Consider the following 7,091-nt stretch of genomic DNA (forward strand, 5'->3'; position numbering starts at 1 on the left):
ATATATATATATATATATATATATATATATATATATATATAATATAATATAAATAATATATAAATATATTCATATATCCATACATATCTGTACATACCTACATATATATGTATATATACATGCACATATGGGTAGAGGACATCAAAAAAACGTTAAACACAATGAGAAACGAAAACATAGAAAACGAACTTTTTTACGAACAAAAAAAAATACAAATAAACAGAGAAACGAGACATGCAACATAAAGAGTATACCCCTTCGTCAGTTGTCCCTGTTTCACCTACTCCGCGTTATATATGTTTGTGTGTCTGTTTTTGTTCTCCCACCATTGCTTGACAGCCGATGCTGGTGTGTTTACGTCCCCGTAACTAGCGGTTCGGCAAAAGAGACCGATAGAATAAGTACTAGGCTTACAAAGAATAAGTCTTGGGATCGATTTGCTCGACTAAAGGTGGTACTCCAGCATGGCCGCAGTCAAATGACTGAAACAAGTAAAATAATATGCATGTGTACGCGCATGAAGTGCGGCAGAAAAATCTCCCATATTTCGTACAGTGATGTTTTGAACGCTTTGAAAGTAGGCAGGTGATAATCGCATATAATCCATATAGCTAAAGTTTCACCGTTTTTGCCACGACGTCGTTTTGGAATGGTGCACACTATGCATTTGCCGACGAAACGTTTATCAAGAACACTAAATTAGAGGGGTGTTTTGCTGCTCTGCACTCGCACAAAGTATTCTATGGGTTTTTCCTTTTTTGTAAGGGTTTGATTGAACAGAAGTTATCGCAGAAAATCACTTTGCTTTTCTCTTTTTTTTCTTCTCAATATACCGCACAATTTGTAATATATTGAACCACATGATTGCACGCGACCTTAACACGTTTATGTCAGCGAAACCATAAGCTAACTGAGACATCCATAAGAATCAGGGAAAAACAGCGGTAAAGTCTCGTCTCGAACTGTTTTAGTTTCTTGTGAAGAAAGACTGAAAGAGAGAGAGATTCTAAGAGAAGAAAAATCTGATGTTTCGGAGCTTTGTCCTTCGTCTGAGGGTGAAAGAAGATGAGAGAGATGAAGGAAGAAAGACATAACGGTGTAATATTGTTTTGACTGAAGCTTACTACACACTCGAAACGGAATCTCACAAGTGAGGGACTGGCAATAAGAAAACAAAAACGTAAACAAAAACGATAAAATATAGTTTAAGATCTTTCTGAATTGACGGCCACCACTTTTCATTTATGTTTTATGCAGTGTTTTTTGGACCGAAACTCTTTCAAACTTCGTATACTTGTATATTTTGTGTTATAGAACAGATAAAAAATTTTGTATTCGAAGTTATTTCATGTAAAAATTGTCGTATTTCAGTAATTTCAACCAATCTGGTGGCCGTCAATTCAGAAAGTCCATAGTTTATAGAGGCCAACATGATATAACTTAATTTCTTTCCAATGAATAATAAACACACTCATATATACATACATACATACACAAATATACGTACACACACACACACACACACATACACACACAAATGATTTATTTTGCATTTATTAAACCCATTTTCTTAATTCATAAATAGTTTAATAACGATAATAATTCATTCAGCGATCCTTCGATATCGGTTCAGTGTGAGGAGACAACGCCATTCACCATCTTTCTTCAGCGTCGACTTTTTGACTGTCACGAGGGAAGGTTGTGTGGGTGAATGACATCGTGTACCAGTACCGAAGGATTTGCCATTCTTTCTGTTATAGGCACGAGGCCTGACATTTTGTGGGGAAGGGCAAGTCGATTACAAGGACCATAGTACTTTATTCTATCGACCAGGAAAAGGATGAAAGGCAAAGTCGACTTCGTCGGCATTTAATAGTAATATTGTCTTTATTAACCATTGAAGGCTCACAAAAGCATTGGGAACAGGCGGTTGATGATGAAGCATATTTAAAGGAGAAAATTATAATTTTCTAATGTAGGCACATGACCTGAAATATTGGGAGAAAGAGAGAAGTCATTACATCGGAACTGTTGCTCAACTGATACTTTATTTTATGGACCTCTGGAAGGATAAAGGATAAAAGGTAAAGTTGACCTCAGCAGGTTTTGAACCCATGGCGTAAAGAGTCATAATAATAATAAGACTGATGATGATTGAATAATAAATGCCCTGATGCAGTACCAGGCAGTGACTTTCGTGGCTTCTTATCCTAACTGATTGGAGGTGCTATCATGTATATTGTTTTGTCTTGGTTTAAAAGATGGGCTACAGCAAATATTCTGCTCAATACGACAGATTTGCTTGTCAGTTGTTTGACCTTAACCAATTGAGCATATAATCCCTTAGTGGCTGACGATATGTGCATCTCTGATTATGAGCAGAAGTAGTTGGGGAGCATCATAGTCCTGTGTTGAGAGGAATTCTTTGGGGTTTAAATAGTTCACCCCTGGAAACGAGTGTTTCGTTCATCATCTTTAAACATGATCTCATTCAGAGACCTTTTGAGCGGGTGACGCTACTCGACCTGAAGAAAATTCTGTCTAGAGCCTACTTGCAAGGTGATGTGCTGTTTATTTTGATATGAGTTCACCATGTTGCATACATATTGTTGTGATGCATGTACCTGACGTACCCTTATCAGGCGGGTAGTCAAAATGGGTATGTTGAGATTTGTATATTTGTAAACCAGCACCACTTTGATGGCATGTGCTGTTCTCTCACTCAATAATAATAATGGTTTCAAATTTTGGAACAAAGCCAGTAAGTTCAGCGGTGGGGTCAGTTGATTACATTGACCCCAGTGCTTAACTGGTACTTATTCTATCAACCCCGAAAAGATGAAAGGCAAAGGCGACTTCGGCGGAATTTGAACGCAGAACGTTGAGACAGACGAAATGCCGCTAACGATAAATGGTTTCAAATTTTGGCACAAGGCCAGCAGTTTCCGAAGTGGGGCGAAGTTGATTACTGTTTTTTAACTAGCGCTTACTTTATGCATCCCGAAAGGATGAAAGACAAAGTCGCGTCCTGTGGAATTTGAACTCACATTGTAAAAAATGGACCGAATGCCGCAAGCATTTTGCCCGGCGTTGAAATTTTAGGGAGAGGGGGCCAGTCAATGCCATTGACTCTAGTGCTTGACAAATACTTATTTTATTGCCCGAAAGGTCGAAAGGTAAAGTTGACCTCGGCGGTATTTGAACAAAGGTCGACTTTAGCTTTTCATTCTTTCCTTATCGATAAAATTCAATAAAATAATGCTACTTTCTTTATTGGACATACAAGGGTAGCAAAAAAAAAAAAAAAACCCACCTCGCCAGAAATATTTCGGACAGTACAAAATAATTATAATAATAATAATGATGATAATTTTTCGTTTATTTTTCACCAGGGCAACGGATGATGAGAGGAGGGTGGCAATACAAAGACAGACGTAAAGTCTAGAGTTTACATAAAATGGAATGATAAAAATGTGCAAATATACACTGTATATAAAAATATTAACAAAATGAAAATGATAATAATAATAGATAGATAGACGGACAGAGAGACAGACAGACAAATAAATAAATAGATAGATAGATAGATAGATAGACGGACAGTTGGATAGGTAGGTCAGTCAGACAGACATATAGATAGATAGATAGATAGATAGACAGACGGACAGATATAGATATAAGCAAGCAGATAGATAGATAAATAGATGGAGCAAATAGGAAGTTTTGAGTTGGTGTTTTTGTTTTTGTATATGTATATATTTTTTTTCACGTTTTAGCATTTCAAGACTCCCTCTGCTGTCTCTTATTCTTTTTCCATCATCACTTCCATCTCATTCTTTCAAATTATTCTTTTATTCCTCTTTCCTTCACCTACACTCAACAACAATATAACAGTGAGACTATACACACACACACACACACATACTTTTTTTTTTTGTTATTAAATATATCATTTAATACCTGAGCACTATACACAATAATTTCATTATTATTCTCTGTATATCCTCATGCTCTATGTCCGTCTTTGTAGCCCTTGTGGCAAATAAGAGAACTCATTATTAACATTCACAGTGTTACATTCTGAGTTCAAATTCCGCTGAGGTCGACTTTGCATTTCATCCTTTCTAGGTCGATAAATTAAGTACCAGTGAAACGCGGAGGTCAATGTAATCGACTAGTGCCCTCAACCTAAAATTCCAAGCTTTCTGCCTTTAGTAGAAAGGATTATTATTATTATTATTAAAAGGTGGCGAGCTGGCAGAATCGTTAGCATGTCGGACAAAATGATTAGCAGCAGTTCGTCCGTCTCTACGTTCTGAGTTCAAACTCCGCCAAGGTCGACTTTGCCTTTCATCATTCCGGATCGATGAAACAAAATACCCCAAATTTCAGGCGCTGTGCCTTTAGTAGAAAGGATTATTATTATTATTATTGTTGTTGTTGCCATTATTATTAGTTAAAGTGGCGAGCTGGCAGAATCGTTAGCGCGCTCCGGACAAAATGCTTAACGGCAGTTCGTCCGTCTTTACGTTCTGCGTTCAAGTACCGCTGAGGTCGCCTTTGCCTTTTAACCTTCGGTGTCAATAAAATTAGTGAAGCGCTCGACTCGTCTGACGACTCACTCCTTCCAGATTATCTTGTCTTGTGCCTTAATTGTTGTTCAATGCTCTTTACTCATTCTTACATTTCTTCTCGCCCATCCCACCTTGGGTGGATTTCTTTTTCCTTTCCTGCTATCTTGTCACATTCTTTTGCCCCTCCTCTTCCAACCTTTATTGTTTCTTCTCCACTCCAGCATATTCCATCCACACTCACTGACACACACACTCTCTCTCTTTCACTCGCTCAATTCTTCCCTCGCTCATTCATTGTCTCCTCTTTCTCTCTAACTGTGTCCATTGTTTCGTTCGTCGGTCACGTTTTGTCTGTGACCACCCCTGCAATGTAGATATTATGTTGACAAATTTATTAGTGTGTGTGTGTGTGTGTGTGTGTGTTTGTAGGAGGTTTAGCTGATGCTGTTTTGTTTAATGTTTTGAGCAACGCATGAATACCACCACATCGTCTTAACATGCCTCGCGATTTCTGTTCCGGAACATCTACGAAATTCTCGCAGTTCTATGTAGTGTATGTGTGTGCGTTGTGCCTGCATGCGTGTGTGTGTATGTATGTAAACATACCCAAACACACCTTTATGTCTATGTATATATACTCATTAACACACACATATATACTCACACATAAACAGCCACATATAGAACTGTGTCGATAGAGCGCATGTATAATATTTTTAATGCATATTTGTATACCTATGTCGTTTATCTAACTCTCTCACTCTCTCTCTCTCTATATATATATATATGTGTGTGTGTGTGGTACGTACCCCTGATAGGAAGCCAGTAAAAAGTATATATATCTATACAAACCTCACATAATATCCTCTTTTCCTTTCCGTCCCACGTCATACCTCACGGCCGAGATATCTCATTCATAGATTCACTACCACCTTCGGTCACGACTGCCGCTACCACCACCTACTTTACTGGATCTCCCTATCGAATTGTGCTCGCGCTATTTCATTCAGTCTCTCCAGTGGGGGAGGGGTGAGACTCTCTTTCTCTCTACACCTCTCTCTCTCTGTCCTTCTCTAATAAGCTCTGAAGACTCTAAACAATATATTTATAAATATATTTCATCTCACTGTTCCCTCCACCTTCCAACTATTGGTCCTTTTCTGTCGGTGGTCAGTGCAGGTCAAAGAAACGAGTGTAACCATCGAACAGACCGCTGTCACCCGCACCCACCAGAAGTTCATACACACATGCTTATATATACTCACTCACTCACTCACATATTCACACGTAATGCTGCCGCCGTAAACATGTAAAGTACCCCGTGTACCGAGATCGATGTCCACGCACCTCAACACATCACCGCCTTTCATTTATAATAGGAGCCGTTGTGGCCTTCAACTAATTGCTGTCGATAAATAATGTCACTCTTTGCTTTGCTGTCATACCGATGTTCGACCTACCCGGGGTATGTATCACTCTACACGCAGTTTCTTTTTAAGTTTTATACTTCGTTTGTTTTGTTTCGTTTTTTTTTTTCTCTCTATTCTCGTCCGATCTCCGTACTAAACTCCACTCGCGACTGGTTTTCCTTGATTTCTATATCCTTTTACGCCTCGTCCTAATACTTGTGCCTTCTTTTCGCTTTCCTCTTTCGTTCTTCCTAATTTTCTCTTCTTCACATCCCGCATTTTCGTCTCTTCCACCGTCGTTCTACCCTTTATCTTCCTTCACACACGCACACACACACTATCTCTCTCTCTCTCTCTCTCTCATCCAGCATCACAACAGTACCCCGAAAACTTCCCCGTAACTGTCAAATGCTCTGACCACACCTCACCTCAGTCTCTCTCTCTTTCTCCCTCTCTCTACAACACGACGGGCACTGGTGGCTCTGTTCACACTCGGTCTGTTTCTGTCCTCTACGGTGAATTCCTGCTGCTGGTTTTTACATTGTCAGTCGGTCATCACCCATTTAACACCCATCCGGCTTCCATTCTTCGCCTTCTTTCATTCTTCAAACAGCAATGTTCAGCTCCGCGGTTTGTAGACGTTTTGTTCATTTCCGCCTTCAGTGCGAATATATGTCGATGCATGTCTGCGTATGTATATAGAAGTCTGTATTTATGTGACTGTGTATTTATATATTTATGTTTGTAAGGTATATATATATCTGTCTGTCTGTATGTATGTTTGTGTTATATGTGTCTCACTATATATACGCATGTGTGTATCTGTGTTTACACCCATGTTTGTCTAGAGTGCTTCTCCGGATTTATGTACAAACGATATATATGTGTGTGTGTGTGTGTGTGTGCGTGTGTATATGTGTGTGTGTGTATATATATGTATGTGTGTGTGTGTATATATATATATATGTGTGTGTATATATATTTGTGTGTGTGTGTGTATATATATTTGTTTGTGTGTATGTCTATATCTATATGGTTATATATCTGCAGGTTTATCTGTTCTTATATATATATATATATATATATATATATATATATATATATATAT

General features: G+C 38.4%; 1 protein-coding gene and 1 long non-coding RNA gene across 8 annotated transcripts in view; one reads left to right on the plus strand and one right to left on the minus strand.

The window, feature by feature from the left end:
* LOC128250521 (uncharacterized) overlaps positions 1-5,513 on the minus strand; it is a 37,321-nt gene extending 31,808 nt beyond the window's left edge. Inside the window, exon 1 of the long non-coding RNA XR_008266526.1 lies at positions 5,427-5,513. This is a non-coding gene — a long non-coding RNA (uncharacterized LOC128250521). The remainder of the gene's footprint in view (positions 1-5,426) is intronic.
* The window catches only part of LOC106880532 (alpha-1,6-mannosyl-glycoprotein 2-beta-N-acetylglucosaminyltransferase), a 725,476-nt gene that overhangs the window by 557,256 nt on the left and 161,129 nt on the right, over positions 1-7,091 (plus strand). The window contains exon 1 of one of the 7 annotated variants that reach the window (XM_014930511.2): positions 5,561-6,039. The exons of 5 other annotated variants lie outside the window; for them this stretch is intronic. The gene's annotated coding sequence lies outside the window, so the exon portion shown is untranslated. Of the gene's footprint in view, positions 1-5,560; positions 6,040-6,453; positions 6,614-7,091 lie in introns of those variants that run through there. One more of the 7 variants, XM_014930510.2, reaches the window with a different exon arrangement.

The sequence above is a fragment of the Octopus bimaculoides genome, chromosome 22 (genome assembly GCF_001194135.2).
Source record: "Octopus bimaculoides isolate UCB-OBI-ISO-001 chromosome 22, ASM119413v2, whole genome shotgun sequence".
NCBI lineage: Eukaryota > Metazoa > Mollusca > Cephalopoda > Octopoda > Octopodidae > Octopus > Octopus bimaculoides.